This window comes from Euprymna scolopes, chromosome 38 (assembly GCF_053919585.1).
Source record: "Euprymna scolopes isolate OS-2025 chromosome 38, ASM5391958v1, whole genome shotgun sequence".
In the NCBI taxonomy this organism is placed as follows: Eukaryota; Metazoa; Mollusca; class Cephalopoda; order Sepiida; family Sepiolidae; genus Euprymna; species Euprymna scolopes.
In genome coordinates this window covers 13,239,594-13,264,917 of record NC_136519.1, presented here as the reverse complement: position 1 = coordinate 13,264,917, position 25,324 = coordinate 13,239,594, and positions in this window count along the sequence as shown.

Here is a 25,324-nt window from a genome sequence, read left to right as displayed (position 1 = left end):
CTTAAGGTTGTGGCCAATGAAGTGGAGGTATGTGAGACCAAGGCTAATTATGTGAAACGTACGGATAGAGAAAGGGCAGAGGAACTGGCTAGGAAGAAAATGCATGGAAGGCTCTTCCAGGATATAGCAGAAGTGGATGATGAAAGATCATGGCTATGGCTTAGAGCTGGGTATCTGACTAAGAGTACTGAAGCTTTTGTTTGTGCAGCACAAGAGCAGGCATTAGGAACACGATTGTTCAAAAAAGTGGTTCTCGGAGAGGAAATTGCTGCAGAATGCCGGATGTGTGGTAAGACCTCAGAGTCAATTGCGCACTTTGCAGCAGGGTGTAGTAGACTGGCCCAGAGGGAGTACCGCAAAAGATACGATCGCATGAGACTCCGGATATATTGGGAGGTGTGTAAGAGGGTTGGGGTGAAGTGTGCTGGAAAATGGTTTGAGGAGGTTCCTAATGAAGTGAGAACAAGTGAGGATGGCAGGGTAGAGGTATAGTGGGACAAACGTCTCATAACGAGCAAGCAATTGGAACATAATCGTCCGGATTTGGTCGTCATGGACAAGGTTTAAAAAAACTGGCAGATTGTAGACTTCTCAGTACCCTGGGACAGGAATGTGAGAGAGAAGGAGAATGAGAAGTGGAGCAATTATGCTCCATTGACCTTGGAGATAAGGCGTATACACGAGGTTAAAACACAAATAATCCCGGTCGTATTTGGTACACTAGGAGTAGTATCAAGTCATCTGGAAGGACAATTAAAAAAAACTACAACTCCCCGATGTTTTAGGTGGCCTTCAAACCTCTGCAGTTATAGGTACCACCAACATCCTTAGCAAAATCCTTGATCTTTGAAGCTCCTGGTTTGAAGCCGGGATGAAGGGAAATCCTCTGGAAACGAATCCCATCCCTTTCCAGAGAGACGTTCATAAACGAAATCATCATCATCATCATCATCATCATCATCATCATCATCATCATCATCATCATCATCATTGTTATTATTATTATTATTATTATTATCATTATTTACTCACTAGGCGTAGTCAATCATAAAAAATTCTTTTTGGGAACAACTTCTGATGTTTGTATTGTTTTAATTGTTCGGACAATTATTCTCATCCTGGATGTTACTGGCACAAAGTTTAGGTCGAGGAAACCTCTGACCTTCGTAAGGTGTAAACCCCATGTTTTTTCCCCAACTAAAACGAAGGGGATTAGCTCTGTAATGCAAGAAATCAGATCTTGAGTTTGAGGGTGTGCCCGTAAATTATTAAAAAACGTCAATTTTCAGCGGTCACCAGGATACTTTTTAAGACTTTCCTGTGATTCAATTTCTAACTGAATCCTTCTTTAATTGTCAATATTAGTGAAAATATTTTTAATTGTCAATATTAGTGAAAATATTTTTTTAATTATCAATATTAGTAAAAATAGTTTTTCAACTGTCAATATATTAGTGAAACTATTTTTTAAATTGTCAATACTAGTGAATATATTTTTGTAATTATCAATATTAGTTAAAACAGTTTTTTAATTGTCAATATATTAGTGAAACTATTTTTTTAATTGTCAATATTAGTGAAAATAGTTTTTTACGAAATCACAGATAGACATATTACCTGTGATTTTGTATTTTTTAGAAAACTCAGTGCAAGGAAGGCGACGCTAATACCCCCTTTGGTTTTGCCTATTTTGTGGAAAAACATGGAATTAACACCTGACAAAAGTCGGAGTTTTCATCCATAATTTTGCGAAAATAAGACCAAGATGAGAATAATTGCCCGGACAATCAAATCGATGCAAACATTCATATCGCATCTGAAAAATTCAGCACTGAATAAACTGATGGTATTCTCTGGAGTCTGAGCAACATCAACTCTTCCCATATTTTCAGTACTCTCCACCCTTTTCGATAACCATTGCAGATGAATTTACGTTATCGCAACAAGCGCTTACCATTGATTTCTCATTGGCCGCTATTATTTATCTCTACTGGAATTTAAGTGGTAATACGCCTTCACAAGGCCCCAGCCCTCTTTGCACTCAACCAGCGGAGATCTGGCTAGTACTTTCGCTCTTTGGTATCTCCATACTAATTGACTCTCCTTATATGACGTTAGTTTATGGTAACACACGAAAAAAAAGGGGGGTGCAAAAGACAGGGGTTCAGGTGTGACCAGACATGCGCAGCCCCGACAGATCACCGACTTCCAACGTCACAAAAGTACAAATATGATAAATCGTGGAACAAAGAAAGGAAACAAACACAAACGCAAATGTTCACTTATAATTGACGGTTGGACTTGTGAGTGTGTGTTTGTCTTCTCTCTGTTCTATTGATGTTACGTTCGTCCCTGTTTCTATTTCACAGTCAACTCTAAAACTGTCCAACTTCCATCCGCCGCGACGGGCATCTAGTTCTCAACTAACTTTCTCCTCTACGTTGGTATCGGTGGTCGCCCCACCCCGACCCCGGCTACAGGAAGCTGCCCTTCCCTTTTTTATCTGTAGGTTGCTATTGTCCTGTTAACTCTAAAAAGCTCGATCTAAAAATACCTAGAGATTCATTGTTTGTTAACTCCTATCTGTTGTTTCCTGTTCCTTTGTTATTGCCCCTCCTCTCAGCACTCAAGTCAACCTAAGGCCCACACAGGTAGGTTAAGTTACAATTATACAGTTTCAGTTTTACCTGATTCTCTGTGATATTTTTTATGTTTTACATATGTAGCAGTTTCTGTGGGTCAGGCTTCGGCCTGTAGCACATGTATGGTAGTCTCCGCATTCAAGGGTTTTCCTTAATATTTTAGCCATTTTCATTATTGTTAACTGTTGTATCTTCTCGACCATCCCTCTGATTCAAATCTGTCTCATTAAAAAAAACGTTTTTCGGTATTGTTCCTAGTGCTCCTACAATAATTGTCTTATCTTGATGTTCTCCAGCTTCCATATTCCTTTGAACTCTCTAGTTTTTTTTTATTCAATTTTCACCCCAAACAAGACACAGTGCCATTTTGAAGCAGGGGGCTACTATCAGGGACTTAATTAGCGGGGTCATTATGAAGGGAGATGAGTAGAAAGATGTTTGTTGACATTACACTTGAACTTCTGCATATGAAGGGAGATGAGTAGAAAGATGTTTGTTGACATTACACTTGAACTTCTGCATATCGTTGCAGTTGAGAAAGTTAGATTCATGTATTCCGCTTCTTCGTCTCCTTTATATTCATTCTTATCATGAGTATTATCATTATTATCATTATTATTTGTCTGTTTTTGTTGCATTTTTTCTTATTTTGGTTAGATGCTGTTGCTGCTGCTGCTGCTAATGATGATGATGATGATGACGACGACGACGACGACGATGATGATGATGATGATGATGATGATGATGATGATGATGATGATTGGTGCCGGGTTGGTATGCGTTGGATGATCTCTTGTTATCATTCTCTCATTGTACTCGGTATTTTCCCGGACAACAAAATTGGAATAATGACCTCTAATAAAAATGGCGCCAATTTGCTACTTCTTCTCGCCTTTTTATGGCCATCCGCTGTAAAGGTCATCTATCAATAATTTACGTAAGAATAGCGAAAAAAGGTGACACGTTCTATGCTCAACAATATTACTTTTCTTATTCCTCGCTAAAAATCAATCTTTTATCGCATTTCATTCTAAATTACGCATAGAGGTGTTTGGTCGTTATATAACTAATTTGATCCGGATTCTTAATGTTATTAGTTCATAGCTATTTTGTCTTCTCCTAAACTATACGTTCCAAACTACGCGGCGGATATTCACGAAATTTGCTAGCAAATCATTATACTGAAACATTTTATTAAACAATCATTTAACAAAGAAAGTACAATTTTATTTCACACGAACGCGTACTTGCAGGGTTTTTCCAGTGAAGGATCAAGAAACACAATCAATAAAATCCTTTTTCACGCACCTCCCACACACACACATACACACACATTCCAGCAAGTTAGATTGAACACGAGAGAGTTATTCTTCTTTTTCGATCTTTCTGGATATCTTTTCTATTTTCCTAGCGGTCTTTTTAATTTCAGCAGGTATGTTATATAAAATGGCGCCCAAAAGTTGTTGTTCGGCCATATTCTTCCTAAGGGCTTTCTATCGGTGCATCCGATTATCATCAGGAATGATTGTTGTTGTGCTCCTTTGCTTTTTCTTTTCCTTTGAGGCTTGGTGTATTTATATTTTTTTTCTTTTTAAGGAAATGAAAAAGAAAAAGAAAATAACAACAATCGTCCATGATGATAATCGGATGCACCGATAGAAAGCGCTTGAGAGGAATATGACCGAACAACAACTTTTGGGCGCCATTTAATATAACACACCTGCTGAAATTAAAAAGACCGCTCGGCAAATGGAAAAGATATCTAGAAAGATCGGAAAAAAAGAATAACTCTGCCGTGTTCAATCAGACCTCCTTGAATAATGACTTGCTCCCAAAATATACAATATATATATATATATATATATATATTTATTTATATATATATTTATATATATATATATATAGAATGAATAAAAGGTGAAATATGATTGAATAACAATATTCCCCCCCACACACACACATATATATATATATATATATATATATATATATATATATATATATAGTAATTTATAAAATATATATGGCGATTAAGCTACACTAAATATTCGGCGTTTTATCCACTCTAGAACTCCTCAGGCTTATGCGCGAATTCTGTGGTTGTTTATCGTTTTTATAGAGTTCGCGCATAAGTCTGATGAGTCCTAGAGTGGATGAAACGCCAAATATTCGGTGTAGCTTAATCGCCATATATATTTTATAAATTACTAACTAGCTCTACCTACGTATTTAGCACTTTTGAAGTAAATACTTAAAGTTTACGCATAAATCTCTACTTTCGTATATTAATTTTATGTGAGTAAATTAAGTAGTTATATATATATATATATATATATATATATATATATATATATATATATACGGGGAAAATATGATTATTCAATCATATTTCTACCTTTTTATTCGTCCTTTTGTTTTATACCAAGTTTTTTTTTATAATTTACGAAGGTCGATGCAACTACAGCATATATACAAATAAATGAAAAAAAAGTCTACCTTTCAAAGTACAAGGTGTTATCAATCTTACTGTGTCCTTCTTTCAGTGTGTAAAAATGTTTAGTTCTTAACATCGCCTTTTTCGTAGCGCAAAATCATTAAACAATTATTATGTCAATTTTTGAATTCACTCCGCCTTTTACTTTTCAGAAGAATAGCCACTCGTCAACCTAATAAGATAACAAAGGAGTCTTAGCATGATTACAAAACCCGTAAATCGGAAGAGAAGTTGCAATTGTGTTTTATTTAAGTTATGCTATCTTTAATTCTAATATATATTATATGCTAGATGAACGCCCGGTGTTTTAATTCATGCAAAATACTACGTATTATTACAACATCAATCCTCTCTTGAATATTATATACAACGAGGAATAAATTTCTAAGTAGACTAATTCGCAAATAAAGAAATAAATAAAATAAAAAATAAAAATGATAATGTCGTTCATCAAATTCCTTCTGTGTTTGTTTACAATATCACGTCAGCTGATATTTGGACTTGACGATGAATGCTCTGAAAAATTACTTTTGATTAATGTTTAGTTTTAAAATAATCAAGCTAAGAATTAATTTGCGGCAATTTTAAACGGCATTTTTATTATCGTAAATTGAACTAATTAATAAGGAAAAATTAAAAGAAAATGGTGAGGTACACTCGGGCTTAAACAACGGATCATTCGATCTGTAGTCGAATGCTCTGTCACCGAGCATCAGATGTAAACAATTCTATTTTTTTAAGAAGAAATCATTTGCTAAGATTTTGTTATCTTCATTGCCGGTGTAACGTATAAAAAGTCCGCTTAAAAAATAACTATTTTGTGGTCTTAAAGTCTTGGAAGTTTTTAACCTTTAAAACTATATAAAACTATATAAAAAAACTTTTAAAAAATATATAAAAAACTATATAAAAAACTTATTTAATTTTTATATTTTTTATCATTAGTAAGAAAACTATTTAGTCAGTACGTCATTTAATAACCTGCAATCGATGCATCAATATGCTCTCTCGAATTCACTATTGTACTAATGTTAATTTAAGGGTTCATCAGTTGTTTTTTAGGAAACACTGTTTCGGAGATTTATCTTATATTAAATATGTGTGTATGCATTATAATAATTGTTTATTGTAAGTAGCATTTAAAATAAATTGCTAATATTGTCCTATATTAAAAAAAAAAGTTCTGAAAGCTTAATTGATATTTTGAACTTTTATGTATTGCTTTTTCTATTATCTGCATATTGTACACAGTCGATTGTTCTAAATAGAGAAATAAAGATTCCTGTGATTAAAGCCTCCCGATGCAATTGCAATTGAGCTAGTGAGTTTCACGTATGTGTCACAGTGAAAGGTTGAAATCTTTTGTCAGGTGAATTTATCCCGGCCCTACTTATCATCACGATTTTTTTTAATTACGGAATCTTCTGATATAACTCATCTAAACATTTCCGAGCACTAGCAGAGAGCACCTGCTTGTTGATAGCAACATCGAACACGACACAGGTTTATAGTAGCTTTTTTTTTTTTGTTCAGCTGCGATTTTAGAAACAGAATTAACATGCAACACATCGAATTATTTCGTTATGGGAAAATACACTAAGAAAGACTGTACAAAATAATACATGTAGCATTTTCATATTTATAACACATAATATGATGAAAATAAAATCTAATTTTCTGTAATAGGGTGTCTTCATTATTTTTACCGGCACTTTCCATTATTGTGTGTGTGTGGAATCATTGATCCACAAGTTGTTGTGATATTCCATTAACTCAAAACGAATCAAAATTATGTATAAATACACAAGGAGAGATGTTGGCGGTCTTAAAGGTTTTATAGTGGAGAGAAAGTTAGTTCACGAGGGGAGAGACCAAATAAAGTTCCTCATAAAAAAGGCTAAAATTCATTATTTATTTTTCTAACTTAGCCTTAAAAAATGTGCGACAGACGGACAGATCTAGAGCACATTTCTCTTAGATTTCTACATCGCCATCAGGTCTGGCCCAGCTTTTCCTCGCAAGGGATTGCCTAGAAACTTCCTATCCAACACATAATTTATGTCTAATAATTTTATACTCCCTTCTGTCGTATTTATCTAAAGAGCTACCCCTTCACTCATATCGCTTCACGCACTGGGTGCACTGTGTTTATTTCCGTTTGCCCCCAGATTATACCGATATGTACAATGAAACACTCTCGAAATTCATACTAGTAAACATAGTCTCTACTAAATGACATAGGATTCCAATATATAACACTACCAAAACAACGGATAAGTTCCGAAAGTATTGGATATAATTACATCATAATAGGCATGAAGAAACCTACATACTCCAGATCTATTATTGGATCGTTTTCATTTTTTCAATTTTTTCAGCTGTCGGATTTCGCTACAATAATTAAAAAGCACTTTCAACAAGGCGACCTGTACAATAAAATCGGGCGACCTGTACAATAAAAACCCCATATATATATATATATATATATATATATATATATATATATATATATATGCATACATATATATATATATATATATATATATATATATTAGTACTCTTGCAGAATTTGACCCGTACTTTCGAAATTATATATTTATAGTAAGTTATAAAATATATATGGCGATTAAGCTACACTGAATAGTCCGCGTTTCATCCACTCTAGGAATCTTCAGGCTTATACGCATATATATTTTATAACTTACTAACTAGCTCTACCTACGTATTGAGCACTTTTGAAGTAAATACTTAAAGTTTACGCATGAACTTATACTTTCGTATATTAATTTAATGTGAGTAAATGAAGTAGTTATATATATATATATATATATATATATATATATATATATATATATAAATATATGGGGTTTTTATTGTACAGGTCGCCCGACTAAACGAGTGCTTTTTCATTATTGTAGCGAAATCCGACAGCTGAAAAAATTGATTTTTAATTTAAGAAAAACAATTATAACTACTTACATATTTATCAATTTTAACAAGAAGCAATGTTATCAGTGGATACTATTGGTTTTACTTAAAAATCAATGTTTCGATTTCCGAATTTCGTTACAATAACGAAAACAAATCAAAATGTTTACGAATATCTCAGTAATTATATTTGAAAACAATATTTTTCTTCAAAAATGCGCGAAAAAAAAAGGATATTTATTTGAATAAAAATACAACAGATTATCAAACTATTTTATTTTTTTAAACATATTTTACAAATTGTTACATTCTTTCTTCCTTTCTTCTTCCTTCTGAATTATCTCCCACTTACTTTGTTAGTTTATTCTTTAAACAGTTTTCTTTTCAATTTTTCCATTAATTTATTCTTGATAAAATACTAAACTCTCATACGAAAAGAGAATCAGCTAAATTTGTTAATTTACGAGATTTTCCAGTGTGTGCTCATACACATGTCCATAGTAAAATTAAATCCCTTTATCTTAAGGAAGAACTGACAACGAACATGCATTGAATGATTTCAACGAATAGACCACTTTAATTTAAGATATTGCACTTCACAGATTTCATTTGTCATAATCATTAACAAGGCTCAGGGGCATTTTTTAGATTTGTGTGACTTGCGTCTACACTCTGATTTATTCTTACATTGAAAACGTATATGTTGTGTGTTTCACAGTCGGTAAATCAGAAAATCTCTATATCTGCACAGAAACAAGACCACCTCAAAATATTGTATTCACAAGTATCAAGAACATAAATGCAAGAAACATACATTTTGTCTTTTTTGTTTGTTTTCCATTTAAACAAATTGAGCCACAGCAACGCGTGGCCGGGTACAGTAATATATATATACATATATATATATATTTATATATATATATATATATATATATATATATATATATATGTGTGTGTGTGTGTGTGTATGGTTGTATGTATATTCATTATAATAATTGTTTATTACTAAAAGCATTTTAAATAAATTACTAGTATGGTTCCGAAATTTGAAAAAATCAAAGTTATAAAAGCTTAATAGAAGATTTCAAGTTTAATGTATTGCTGGTCAGTCAATTATTTTTTTCTCTTTTCTGTATATTGTAAACAGTCGCTTGCCCTAGATGAAAAAACGAAGGATATTGTGAGAATAGCCTTCCGATGGAATTGATGTTGAGTCGGCGAGTTTCACGCACGTGTCTTTGTGAAAAGCTGAAATCTTTTGACAGGTGAACGTATCCGGGCTCTACTCATTTTCACGTTGCTTTTTAATTACAGGATTTTCTGGCACAATCTATCTGAACATTTCTCATCAGTAACTGAAAGCACCTGTGTGTTGAAAGAAACATCAAACACGACATCAGGTTCATAGAAGCTTTTTCTAATATGTTTTTTTAAATGTGACTTTAGTAACAGAATTTACTCGCGATACATTGAATGTTTTCGTTATAAGAAATACACAAAGGAAGACATAATAACGTAGTACAAGTAGCAGTCCCCTGTTTATAGCTCATAATATGATATTGACTCTTTTGTATCCGTTAGAGAGCTTCGTCACATGCTTGAAAACAAAATCCCTTCACTAATCACGATATTAATGTAGTCTTTCCGCTGTTTGGAGTGGTATGTGTCTCTCAACCGTTATCTGACCGGACTATTACTTTTGAGATAGTCTCTCTTGTATTAACAAACACCTCATTGTTTTACTAGCGAAAACACCTGACTTATGTTCCGAACTTGGTACTTCTAATTTTCTTTTGTTTAATTAATCTAAGCAAAAAAAAAAAATGAATATTTTCATAGGAGTTGACGATGGCTGAGTGATTAACTGCACGGACTGACAACATGTATCTGTCAAGATCGAATGTAATTCCTTCCATTGGAACCCTTTTATTCGGATATTGGCAACCTTCTGATGACCCGCCTGTAAATAATCGATGTCTTTCTAGAAATAATTCCAATAAGAAAAATATCGGGGAAACCGATGGTAACTATAGAATTGTGGGAATTGCATTCCCACATATAGCGAAGACACGGGCACAAAACCTGTGACATTAAGGCAAACATGTATTCGAGCAATAGTATGTTTAGCCACAATTGATATATGGAGTTTAATTACACTTGGGGGTCGTATAATATCAAACATTTAGTGTCATATGAATATATTCTAACATGTTATATGAACATATTCTAACATGTCATATGAATATATCTAACATGTCATATGAATATATTCTAACCCAGTAAAACAGAAAAAAACATGGCTCATGCAATCTGAGTACTAAAGGACGAAATTAGGGAAGCAAAAGATATAAGGTCTACTTTCTACTTTCCCTTAGTTTCGGTTTTAACGACTATACATCTTTCCTAAAAATGATGGAGAAAATATGCAACGACTGTGTTTCCACTAATAGTCATATAAAATTTTAGAGTAAGGTCACGAATGTTTCACATATAAAATAATATATTAATTTCAGATAACATAAAAATACTCTCCATTGACTTTTTATTTCGTACAGATGATTTCTTTTCGATTATTCTTCATGGGATTAAGCTTGTCTGACTTGTTATTTGCTTTCTCGTTTCCTTTTTGCTATTTGGGATGGTTTTATCTGGAGTTCACAAAAAAGCATGTTTTTATTCGATAAAAATAGCATTAGTTTATTTCTTCAATAAACCAATCTGATTGCTATGAGTCGCTCTCTCTATCTGGTGCTCTATCGTGTTTTTTATTATGGAATTTGTATTTCACAGTACATGAAGCCCATTGATATAAATAGGTAAAAAGTCTTGTTGTTCATCAAATTCCGTCTGTTCTTGATTACAATATCACGTCAGCTGATACTTGTCCCCGGTAATTACTGCCTTTAATAGTTGTTGCCTCAACACGTGTTTGGCCAACTAATCATCTGGCCTGCTTGGGTAGGATTGAAACCGCTATCTTCAGATAATCCTCATCTGAAACTGTAGTGACGCAAAAAGAATGAATGCACACACCATGAAGCCTCATCTCAAATAATTCCCAAAATAATAAATAAATGAATAAATAAATAATACCATTCGGTACGGCCCCGACCATGAAAGACAAGACAAAAATTAAACTTATAATGTAACTCAGCAGGGGTAATGTTGTACACACGGTAACGAAAATGCGTATTAACCCTGGGGGCTACACTTTAAACTCTGTCTAGTGGTGGACCCTTCAAGAATAACCGGACCCTCACTAGTCACTGAAAAATACCGTTGGGATGCTCGGAACACATAAAACATGCACGACCCTAAGTCTTTATGAAAACATTGTTTACTTCGGCCGGCTGTACACCACTTTGACTTTGTGCTGATCTCTCTTCTTACAATAACTTGGTTTGTATCTTCACCGAGTGGGCTTTAGGGTAGACCCAAAATCAACTGCACCTTTAATTCGACAGGCAGTCAACAACAAAAAAAGGAAAAATAAAAAGTGGTCATCTTTGGTCGCAAAACTCTGATCGTTCATGTTGCGACTCTAAATATAAATGGCATGTGATGGGAACTTCCATAAGAAAAGTTATGGTGAATAACCATACGTCCGGAGGCTTGTCTCTTCACAGTGTAGGTTCAGGGTCTTAGAATAGGGTGAGTTTTAAGTAAGGGGTTTCTCTCTGACTGGTATGAAATCCCTATGGCAGTTGGCATAGTGTCTTCCGTCAGGAGCTATTTTTGCCTTTCATTATATTGAGGATGAAGTGGGTTTTATCCTATCTCTTATTCCCAGAATCCCATAATCTCATGCATTTTTTAAAAATTATAAAAAGAGTCCTTTTCTTCCTCTTATTCCTTTATATATCGCCCACAACGAGAGAGTTTTTTGCCTTTACCCTCCATCAGGTGGGAGGGTTCATTCTTTCTCTGTATAACCCAGGGGTTCTTCTTTCTAAGTGCCATTTTGTATGAGCAGAAACAAATAATTTGTTTATCTTTTGGGGGTTATCAAATTCCATGCACGATGATTGCAGATGCCAAACTTTGTATCCACCACCTTATTTTCTTTATCCAAAGAAACTCGCAACATCCGACCTATATTTCAGGTGGTTCAATAATAATTTTTTGATCACAAATAACTTGGTTAACAGTTTTTCTTCACAGGGGAACCTTATTCAGAGGCGCCATTTTTTTTTGTTGAGATATCTTTATTTTGAAACGTCCGATTTTCAGTGTTTTTTTTTTCTTAATGGCCGTTTATATCAGCAGAAATTATCATGAAATTAAACAGTTCTTTATCAATATCCACGAATAAGTGTGTGTTTGTATTAAATTGATATCACAACAAACTTTTCTTGACAATGCTCTCTCTTACATCATCACCGATATCACCATAACCCTCATCAGCGTCATCGTTACATCCTACGACACTGTCACAATAAGACCATAAATAAAATTTTGATTGCTCCCTTGGAGAAGCCGTTGCGCAATGGATAGAGGTGTTTATTCTTTACGGTTCCAGGTAAATACTGTCTAAAGATAGCGGTTTCAACTCGACCCAAGCAGGCTAGACGTAGTGAGACAACAGCAACGAACGGCAGTAATTGCCGGGCATTAAGTTACAAAACTCAGCATTCCTATCCCATTACGACTAATTACCTGAGGAAGGCAGCAGGACGAGTTGGCCGAAACGTAGTGAAACAATAACAATAAAGATTAGGATAACAGTCAACAAAAGGAGTAAATGGACATACTACACATTAGTCTTTAATATTTATATAATATTTTCCGTGTAAAACGCGCAGATTACGTGGGCACATTCAAGGAGAGAGTACTTTGTTTTTTCTCCGGGCAATGACGTTGATCGTGGCTGTCTTAGGAAAATATTGTAATAGCTTCATTGGGAAAAAAAACTGTTTTCCTTTGTCGTCAAATTCTTTAGTTTCTACAATGATGGAATCACATGAACTTTGATTTTAATGTTTATATTCATTTCTGTAAGTTAGCCCAGGGCTCTCATTTTGAACTTCCCTGGTATTATATAAAAAAAAACTCTTTGTTTATTTGTAAAAGAAGGGAAAATAAATGTGATGAAAAAACCATCATTTGAAAAATAAAACCTTAAGGAATCACATTTTACATTCGTTTATTTCGTATGAATAGAAACAAATATACGACTCTTTCGAATTGGCGTTTCGCTTAACCTTCTTTTACTTTGAGCGTTTCTATATTTTTTAGTTGTAACATACTTCATATGGTAGAAAAAAAGTATCATACAGTATATATATATATATATATATATATATATATATATATATATATATATATATATATATATATATATATAGTGATCCAAATACAGAGCTGTTTCGCTGCTTCACAGCTCACCAGTGCGGCTAGACAAGCAACTACCTCAAGTCAGTATCGAAACTCGATAGCCCAAACGACAGTCGGGGCTTCTAAACGTTGCGCTATACAACTGCTGCTATGCGGGCAGTGAATTAACAATGTTTTGACATTGTCCAAAGTACCTAAGCTAAATTTGTTTTACACAAAGAGCATCGCTTCATACGCTAATGGAAATTTCACTTCCCAATGCTCAACCTAAGATAGGGAGCATTATATAAACTAAGAATCGTAATTTCATACATGGTTAAGTATTTAGGTATGTGTATTTAATTGTATGTTTCTAGGTATAAAATTCATTTCTAAACTACTTATGCACCTATTAAATTTGAAAAAAAAAACAGCTGTGATTCATGTCTGTATTTTACTCAAGTCTAAACTAGATTCCTAATAATGGCCGCGTTCAAATAACAGTTGAAACTCGCATATATATAATACAAATAAAAAAGTGCACAATATGTATATATAGCAAAGTATAGCGTAGCATTTGATGCTTAGCTGTACGAGGACCCACAAAACCCCCAAATTATAAATGTACAGAGGAATATCTCTAGATTGATAAGATTTTTGTTGTTTGGTTTTATGTATAATCTTAGCACTGATGAGTGTACATACTATTATACGAATAAAAGCTCTCTCTCTCTCTCTCTCTCTCTCAAACACACACACACACACAAGCACACACACACACACATATAGTTTGAAGTTGCTATTTTTAAAAAGTAGGGTAACCAATGAAATATAACAAAGTTAATACAAGAGTGCTCAGTACGGAAGTAGAGCTAGTTACATTTTCAATTTGTCTTTACACAAGCAATGATTTTGCTGTTACACAGTCATGAGCATGTTTTGGTCTTCTGGTGTTTAGTAACGAGGCACCTCTTCAGGTAACAAACGCTTATTTACTAAAGCGGAAGACAAAATGAAAACCGAAAATAAAATTTCAGCAAAGACCGTTTTTTTTCTTCTTTTTTTCTCCGCGGAGAAGAGGGCTGATTAGGTGCGAATTTGTTAGTTCATTTAATTCCCTATTAGTTTAACTTATTTACTTTTTCCTCATTCAGTCATTTCCTGTTTGTGTTGGGGAATCGTTTTTGTAAAGTCATGGATTGTAAAGTTAGAGCGATGTAGATATTATCTTAAACAAGGATGAGGTTAGCATGTCTGCTTACCCACCGCCTGTCTTTTCCTCTTTTTTCCGTTTCCTTTCCTTTCTTTCTTACGCCCCTAACCCCCTTCCTCTCCTCTACCGTTCACTAGAAGCCCAGTCAATGGTCAATAGATCTGTTGAATCTTTTAGCAAATAGGAACACTAAATTAATAGAGGTAATAAAAAAGGAATTTTGAAACAAACAACCCAGTTGCCACAAGTTAATTGTGGCAACATAGGATTGTTTTGTGCCATACTGCTCTGATGAACAGTATGGTGGCTAACCAGCCCAGCTCTACTCAGATAGTCTCCTGCACACCTCACACTCCAGACCAATTTGACGACCCTGCTCATCATTGCCTCTTGCACGTTCCCTTTCCGAATATCACGCTTCAGTCGTTCATGCTAGGTTCGGTCAGCCTCAAACTTGCTCACATCTCACCGCAAGGCCATTCTCAACTCTCCACGACCCAAAGGCCAGGCCCTTTCAGTTTTTCTAATCCATCTCACACACACACACACACACACACACACACACACACGCATATATATATATATATATATATATATATATATATATATATACGAGTGGTAAGCGTCCACAAAATAAGCCCAGAAAGTGCTACAAGTTTGGCCTCAAAAGCATTCTAGGGATACAGATATTGATACTAACACCTGGGAAGAAACTGCGGTTGATCGTGGCGCTTGGTGAAAATATGTAAAAGATAGCCGTGGTTCTCTTCAATTTAAGAGGATGGAGCATGCAAAGGTGAAAAGGAGGAGAGATCTGGAATTTTTGCCAGGCAACCATGCAAATTGGTTCATTGAAACGTGTGGTCCCGTTCTCCTTTCAAAGGTAAAGTATGTTCTCAAGTTTCACTCTAACAGACCACCACCATTCAATGTTCGACAGAAAACTCATAGGACAGTGTGTGTAATATGCAGTAAGATATGCAGCTCTACATCTGGATTTAAAAGACGCGTGGTTGTGCACAAAGACAATATTCCTCATCCGGATCCAAGCAACACCATTAAGACATTGAACTTGGTGTTTCATGTATTCCATCGTCCCTGTAAGTAAACTGCAGGCCTTCAAAGTCGCCCTAGAGCGCATAAGAGGATACTTAATACAGTACAGGAATCTTGAGACGTGAATCATCTGCGAAGATGTTGCAAACATTATATATATCAGTATGGACCGAAATAATTGTAGGCTTGTATAATAAATGAACCGAATCTTTATTGGATGAACATAAAAATGAGTGTCTATACCTTGTGAAGTGGTATAATATTAAAAGTACACACACACATACACACATACATATATATATATGTATATATACATATATATTTTTTTACAAACTTATAAAGGCCAAGAGACCACTTGAGGATAAGGGTTAAAGAGTGTACAGTGGTCCGAAAGACAATAACATAGTAATCGTGTGAAGTGTAAATTTGTGTAAATTAGATTACTTAAGGGGAACGGCTGTTAAAGAACTTGTTCACGTTGGACTTGTGGTCAGCTTGAAAACGGAAGACATTTCCACAGGCGTGCAGTTCTAAGAAAGAAACTGTTCATGGAATCTACGTTTAGGTTTAAGCACAGATAAAGAGTGGGGAGAATTATTGATAGTGTTTACAGCCAAACGAGTGTTTTTCGTGAATGTTTGGTGAGTGGGGACCATAGATTGCAGCTCAAACAAGTAGTTGTCATGAAAATAACGATAAAACAGAGACAGGGTCGCAAGGTTTCTTCTGTGAGAAAAAGGTTACAGGGAAGAGTAAAGGGCATTCCCCATTAGGTTACGAAGTCTAATCTAACTCTGTTAAGGCAGGACAATGTCGTCTTAGCAGCTTCTACCCAGATGTGACAGCAATACTCCATCCTTTGACTACCTGGCTCTTATATAGGTAGAGAATCGAATCAGCAGGTAGATATCTACTGGGTCGATAGAGGGATCCCATTATTTTTCCAACGACCTTGGCAACGGATGTGATGTACGTATTCCATTTTAGATCAGGAGTAAATGTCACGCACAGCAGTTTGTCAAAACATGGAACTCCCTAAGATGAGAGACATTCATTTCAGTTGATGTCAGATAGGGATCATAACGTTGATTATGCAAAGATAGAAGCTTGGTTTTAGATGCATTGAAAGTGACCAGCCAATTCTTTCCCAATGTACCACATGGTCAAGATCAGAGCAGAGAGAATCAGAGAGAAGTTTACTGCCTTTGATGTGCTGCAATTTGTGGTAGTGTCGTCAGCAAAAATGTCTGCGAATGATGTAAGGATGTGATTTGGAAGATAATTAATATAGATTTAGTTGGACCCATGATGGACCCAGGATGGGCCCCTGAGGAATTCCAGCATTAATACTATGAGCTTCTGATATTTTCCCATCAACCACTACTCTTATGAACCTATCAGAGAGAAATGATTTAAAAATTGAGAAGGCATTTCCAGCTATACCATAGCTGGAGATCTTGTGAAATAGACCTTTATATCATACCCTATTAAAGGCCTTTGGTATGTAAAGAGCAATTGCTCCAGAAAGGGGGCCCTCATCGAGAGTTTAACTAATCCTATGAGAAATAAACGTAAGCACATCTGCTGGAGATCTAGCAGAACGGAACCCATATTGGATGTCATTAAGAAGATTATTTTTGCTGAGGTGGTTGACTACTTCTCTATTTAACACGGATTCAAGCAACTTATTCATGACGCACAAGAGACTTATAGGTCTTTACTGAGAGAAAGATGACCGATCACCTGAATTCTTAAATACAGGGCATATCGATGAGATTTTCCAAGGTGTTGGGAACCAATTCTCGTTAAGACAACGCTTAAACAACTTTGTAAGTATGGGAGCTAGTTTTGGTTAAAGTTTTTTGAGCAATATATCGGAATGTCATATGTAATAACGTATATATATATATATATATATATATATATATATATATATATATATATATATATATGTATGTGTGTGTGTGTGTGTATATATAGAGAGAGGGAGAGAAATAAAAAGGAACATACCGTGTTATGTGTTCAACATTTCGTCTTTATTTCGAGACTTCCTCTGGATGAATGAAATTATGAAGCAAAAAACACCAGTACAAAATATTTGAAAATGTTTCACGTGCAAAGTGTGAAGCTGTTCTATTTTAGAAAACGGAAAAGGACGTTGGAAATTCGTTGGAAATTTAACAGCGCAAGCCCCCCCCTTCTTCCTCGAATTTCCAATGTCTTTTTCCGTTTTCCGAAATAGAACAGCGTCACACTTTGCACAGAGACAATTTAAAATATTTTGTACTGGTGTTTTTTTTTTTTTTTTGTTTCTCAATCCCATTCATCCAGAGGAAGTCTCGAAATAAAGACGAAACGTTGATGAACACATAACACGGCCTGTTCCTTTTTATTTCTCTATTTTGTCGGAATACTATTTCCATTATTTTCATCGTACACACACACACACACACGCACACACACACAAATATATATATATATAACTACTTCATTTACTCACATAAAATTAATATACGAAAGTATAGATTTATGCGTAAACTTTAAGTATTTACTTCAAAAGTGCTCAATACGTAGGTAGAGCTAGTTAGTAATTTATGAAATATATATGGCGATTAAGCTACACTGAATATTCGGCGTTTCATCCACTCTGGGATTCGTCAGGAGCATAAGCCTGACGAATCCTAGAGTGGATGAAACGCCGAATATTCAGTGTAGCTTAATCGCCATATATATTTTATAAATTACTATATATATATATAAATTATATATATATATATATATATATATATATATATAATTTATTAATAGTATTTATATACGTGAATAAGTAAATTCATAAATGAAATAGTTTAATAAAACTACTAAACCATTACTCTTTCGAACTATTGTGTGATTTACTAGCTAGTATATATATATATTACATCAATACCGATGAACACTCCTACACACACACGCACACACACACACGCACACACGCGTATACACAGTATCAGCATTTATATTATTGGATTTTATTTTGTTTTTTTTCTATTAATACCTTTGTCTTTAAATTAAATAGATTACGCATCTTTTTTCGGCTATTGTTTAGTGTCCATTTAAAGATAAGTTTTGTTCGTTTCACACATTTTGTTGCACGGTTGTTATTATCGAATTGTACCAAGACTTGTCACCTCAAACGCGGATTCCGAGGCGAATAATCCTCGCCATTGTTTCATCAGAATCAATGATTTTTCATTTTTTTATGCTTTATTGTTCCCATTTGTGGATTAATTGACACAATTGTGATGACACGAAAACGTGACTTCAATTACGTGACAACATTGGCGTTTCTATTCCAGTAATCGAAGAGTAATGGTTATTTGGTTCTGGGAATGCTCCCCACCTACTTCGTTGGAGAGAAATATAGATGTAAACAGAAAGAGAGAACGGGAAAGAGAGAGAGAGTGAGAGAGAGAGAGAGAGGGAGCACGAATAAACTATACTAGACATAATCAATGCAAAACGAGACGGGGGTTCTTTTTTATACATTTTACAAAAATAAATAAATAAATAGATGAAATAAAATAAAACCTGGGGTGTCAAATGAAAATCACTCACATCCTTTTGATCCACGCCTTTCTTACAATCGTATGTTCTCAACTATGAGTGATCAAGAAGACAAATAAATCAAACATCTTGTTAATGTTAAAATTGAAACCGCTATCTTCAGACAATGCTCATCTCTACGGTTCCAGATGAGCATTGTCTGAAGATAGCGGTTTCAATCCAACCCAAAGCGTGCCAGAGGTTAATTGGTCAAAAATGTGGTGAGACGACAACAACTACGGATGGCAGTGATGGCTGAGAATGCAGTTAGGAGATTCGAAGTTCCTATCCGTCGCGGTTACCACCTGGCGAAGGCCAGAGGAATAGTTGGCCGAAACGTTGTGAATAAACAAACCAATAAAAAGATAAAAAAACAACAACTAATAAAGATGAGACTAATAGTCCGAAATAAAAATAAATTAATATATAATGCTCATCTAAAAAAAATTAATTCCAATTAAGGAATAATATATATATATATATATATATATATATATATATATATATATATATATATATATATATATATATATATATACATGTACGCTATTCTTTCATATATCAGGTTGTAAAGAAAGTTCTTGCGGTTTTAACTTTTAAATTCTGATGGACCTATTTGAACATTAATTTTGACAATTTAAAAAAGATATTTTTGATAAAACAGTAACGAATTTTGCTCTCTATAATTTGTATCCATCTGTCAACTTATAAAATGCATATTTGAAAAATTACTTAAGTTTTGATATGAATTATGAATGAAACCCATGTTCAAATTTTTATCGTAATGCTAAGCTAATACAACCAAAATGGTTTTATGATCTACAAATTACGTGATAATCCGAGATAGATATATCATGGAGTCTGGATCCAAATTTCCCAACCAAATTCTTTTCTTCAAGAAAGTCTCTAGTAAGTAATGCTGTGTGATAATGAACAATAGCGTGGGGGAAGCCTTTACACAATTAAGAATGTTTACGAGTCAAGCTGGGCGAGAATATTTGGTATTTTGCGAGAGTACCAAGCGCAGTATAAACACTCCAACCTCCTCAAGTAAATAACGGCATTCGGGAATACACAATCATAACTCTCCCCATGTTAAGAAAGGCTTTTTGTTTATTATGAAAGCCGTTGTTAACATGGGTAGGTTGGTGCATGTTTATTTCCGAAAGCCGTTCTTAAGATGGGGAGGCTGGGGCTTTTTATACTACGCTTGTACTCTCGTAAAAATACTGAATATTGCATAAAAATATGAAAATGTCTTTATTATTAAAACGAAAATCTTATAAATCAAGCCTGGTGATATGTTTAAGTAATAAAAATATTCATAAACTAAATTCTAATCGTTAAAAATGCCCTTTCTACAAACCATTTTGCACCGATCTGGCACAACGCTTCAAAAAGTGTCATTCAACTGGTACTGGCCCAGCGCATAATCAGTTAACTTCCTTGTGCAAACGTACTTATTTTGTAGAATTTGAATTTTATTAGTTTAGTTATGGATTTGATTATTTTGAAAAACCCGAGCAAAAATAATACATTTATTTTGGATAGAAATCGATCATGACTTAATTGCAGTGACATACGCACATATACCCATCAATTATACGTTTTAAAATTGAGTATGTCACTTCTGTTATTTTTTCCCTTTCTTTCTTTGCCTCGGTCTTCATTTCTCCATCCATTCGTTCGTCCTTATGGTTTTTTCTTTATCGATTTCTCATATAACATGACGCCTCGCGATTCACAAACACATAGATAGGCAGATTAACATTACAGAATTCAATTATAAATATTCATATAAAATTTATACTTCAATGTCTCTCTCGCTCTTTCTTTCTCTCTCTCTCTCTCTCTCTCTCTATATATATATATATATATAGATGTATATATGCATACATATATAATATATGTGCCTAATATATATATATATATATATATATATATATATATGCTTCAGAATAATTAAATGAAATATATCTACTGATATGTAAATCCAGTAATTTTCCGTTTTACAAAATATCATTAAATGTAATATTTCATATATAAATTTCACCTGTCTGTTTAAATATATGTATGTATGTATTTTTTGTATATTTGCCTAAAACTTTCGGCGGAGGGGACCGATTTTCATGAGGTCGGTATCGTTTTTGAGCACGGTCCTTCGGAGGACAAATATCGAAAAATTGGCTAAAAATATTAATTTCTCCACCCTCAACTGGGCAATTTTCCACGAGTTAGGGGTCGCTTTTGTCGACAATATTTTCGAAAGTAACCCCCTCTTTTTATTTGACTAGCCTTTATTTAAACCAGTTCCAGTTTGGCGATAGACGCAACGGTAAAGACGTCGCGTTTTTTTCTCACATTCTTTTCTTTCCTCACGGTACGGGTTCGAGTCTGACACTTACCCCTTTTTTGTGCTCAACAAACACCTCCAAACACCCGAGTAAGCCGGGGAACCAAGCAAGCATTTTATTTAAGACAATCCCAGCCAAATAACATTGCTCAGAATAAAAGATAAAGATTTATTCAATTGTATTCTTTGTTTCAAACAATAAAAAAATGTGTATTTGAATATTACATTTTTCAAATCATAGAATTTTAAATATATATCTATAATATAAAGCTGAACGTTTGTGTGTGTGTGTGTGTGTGTGTGTGTGTGTGTGTGTGTGTGTGTGTGTGTGGTCACGAATAGGCTCCTATATTGTTGACTATTTTAAAAAACTGATTACATATAATGATAGAAGATGTATCGAGGATCAGGAATGGGTATGTTTGATCTGGCAGAAGGGTGGTTCATAAAAATTGTGGGGTCTGCGTTCGCGCCTAGCCCCCAAAGTATGGAAATAATAAATGAAAAAAAAACGTTTACAAATGTTTTTGATATAGATGTATATAAGAATACTTTGATAAGTATGTTTTAACTTAATTAGCGATGGTATAATAAAATTGTGGGGTCTGCTTTCGCACCTGTACTCCATGGAAATATGGCACAAACGTTAACAAAGACTTTTCATATCCATTTGTATACTGTTACAATATTTTGGATTTATAATGGCGTATATATTTAATTGCTGCCCACATCAGCAATATGTGGCACAAGGCCGGAAAGTGGGAACCCCGCAGGCTCACCTAAAGAAGGGCACTCCTGCAATTTTAAAAATTGCCTGAGTAACCCCGTCGACATTCCCCGGTCGGGGCGCCTCAGGCAGCAAGCAATAAACTTGCCCCACCGGGAAGCCCGGTGGCAAGGCCTGGGAGGGTGGACCTCCTAGGTATTACCCAGGCGGTGTACCTCAGTCCAACAGGTGCTGGGCCGGTTCCCGACCCTCACCTGTTGGGCTGAGTGTCAAGTGACGAATCCTTGACGTGTACTTCCCTGCCTCCCTGCAGCCGTGTGTGTGTGTGTGTGTGTGTGTGTGTATAAAGGCTTTCATCAGTCTTGACAGACTATGGATACCTACTGTAAGGGTACCTGCGCGTGAAATTTTTGTGGCAAGCGTTGCGCAATCTCAACCACACCTCTCTTATGTCGACGTTGTTGAATACCAGTGGCAAGTGAACGTTCAGGACGATTGTAACAACGCCGAGATAAGCGGAAAGCACATACATACACACACACACACACACACACACACATATATATATATATATATATACATATATATATATATATATATATATATATAAATCATCACTTATCGAGGTTAAAGGTTAATGAGTGTACGGTGGTCACTGAGACAACAGCGTATAGTATTACTAAGTGGCGGAAATGAGGCAGAAATGGATTATTAAGGGAGGTGATCAAACTAGAAGTTTACATTGGACGTGAAGACGACCCCATTGTAGCAAACTCAAAAGAAAGACAGCGGAACAGGTTTTAATTTATTTTCATTGCTTGAAAATATTTTGAGATGATTTGTTCCTGTAAAAAACATACTTGCTTCATGATGTGACGAGGGGAGCTAAGAAACAAAGCAAAGAAAGAAGAGGGTAGTAGTTACAGTTGTTTGCATTTTAGTATTCGTCAGAATCACGTCTCAATTCAGTCATTACAAAGTCTAGTTCACTGTTCAATGTTTAAACATAGTCGAATATGTGTGGCGTTATGTTTTTTTTTATAAAGGAGAGAAAACATGTAAAAACGCAATAATGTTAATCAGATATCGGCTTTTTTTCTTTTGAAAAATGCCGTTTGATAATCTATTTAATTCTTCGGGGACTTTGTGTAAAATAAAAGAGAAACGATTAATATTTTAGTTTTCCTTTTCTGCCTTTCAAAAATGGAAGGCATTTTAAGAGGTTTTAACATTTTATAATCTAATTTTTATTTCAAAAAATGTTTTTTACTTTTTTCACCGCCGCTATTATTTACTTTCTTGGAGAGTTTTAACCAAATTACACGCGAGCAAGACAGAAGAGATAACGCTTTACGCATACCTGCTTGAGCGCTGGATTTAAAAACATAGTGAAAGTATCTATTGCTAACAAAGATTTAGTATGCATTTGCCATCTGCCTTAAATAACAACTATACTATTACATATATATGTGATATTGAATCAAGACTGTTACTTCTACATCCGAAGCCAGTCCAATACTATTACATCTAGCGAAAATTGTGTCTTGTTATCTGCCTATATGAACCTCAAACTATACTATTACTTTTATAACGTGGCCGTTATGCTCGAAACGTGTTCATTACATTCCAAGCCTTTCTCGGACACCCCACGCCACCCAATACCATCGCAAAATAACAAACAAAAATAAAGAAATCCGATCAGACTTTCTTTTCTGTTTTAGCAAAATTCATTTATTACCGGCACTTTCCAAACAGTCACTGCTTCTCTTGTTTATTTTCCTATTCATTTCATAGTCCGCTATGAGATTAACAAAATCCGGCCGTCTAGACATCAGCTTAAAAGGGTCTCCTCGCTACCGCGATGCCACACGTCCATCCCGCTCGTACGCATTTTTTCTTGTCGACCACACGCTGGTCATAGCCAGCCATTACTCACCTGCGACTTTACAAATCCATCTTTCCCTCGTGTTCTTTTTTCTGTTTCTTGTGACATAAGTCCGCGCACATTTTTTAATTTGCATATGTTCTCAAACGGCTGTCTTTTCTGCTAATACCTTTGCTCGCCATCTACTCTTCTGCTGCTGCTAATATTTTCATACGCGCTCATACGCCCTCTGTTACATTTCTATATATAAAGCCAGAACAACCCTATGACTTCAATTAAAATGAGGGACTTGATATCGTTCTGTATAAAGTCGCGACAAGCAGCTAAATCCCACCTCTTCACAGTAGAGACCCTTAGATGTAAGAGAGCCTTCTACTCCAGTAGTTTCTTCCCCAGAACCGCTAGACTTCGGAATTCCTTCCGAGTCCCTGCTTCTCCAACTGCACTGACATGCAGAAGTTCAAGTGTAACGTGAACCGCCCAACTCCCTACATAGCACCCCTGATGCGTATGTCCTTGATAGCAGCCCCGTACATAAAAGTCGCAATGTGCCTTGTTTGGGTTGAAAATGTAATTAAAAAATATTACTTCCGTATTTGAAGCTCAAACAATATTAGTACTTCTATAAACAATTAGGACATTGCATCTGCTTATATGAAACCAACACTATACTGTTACTTCTACTTCTGAAACCAGAATTATACTGCTACTTTTATTATCAACAGAGATTTTGGTATCTGCGAACAGAAGCAGAAACAATACGATTACTTCTATATTTAAAGTCGAACCTGTACTATTAATTCTATATTAGAAGTCGAAAGTATACTATTACATCTATATCTGAATTCGAATCTATAATTTTAATTTTGCATTTGAAGTGATACTCCACTATAACTTTTATATCTAAAGGCGAGACTATACTAATATTTCTATACCTGAAGTCGATTGTACCTCTATATCTGAAGCTGAAATTATAATATTACTTGAATATCTGAAGTACCTCTATATCCGAAGCTGAAATCATAATATTACTTGAATATCTGAAGGCGAAATATTCTATTAGGTTGCTACAAAAATAATGTCGTTTTTAAACATAAAGTTGAACCTAAAAAACGACATTTTTTTTGA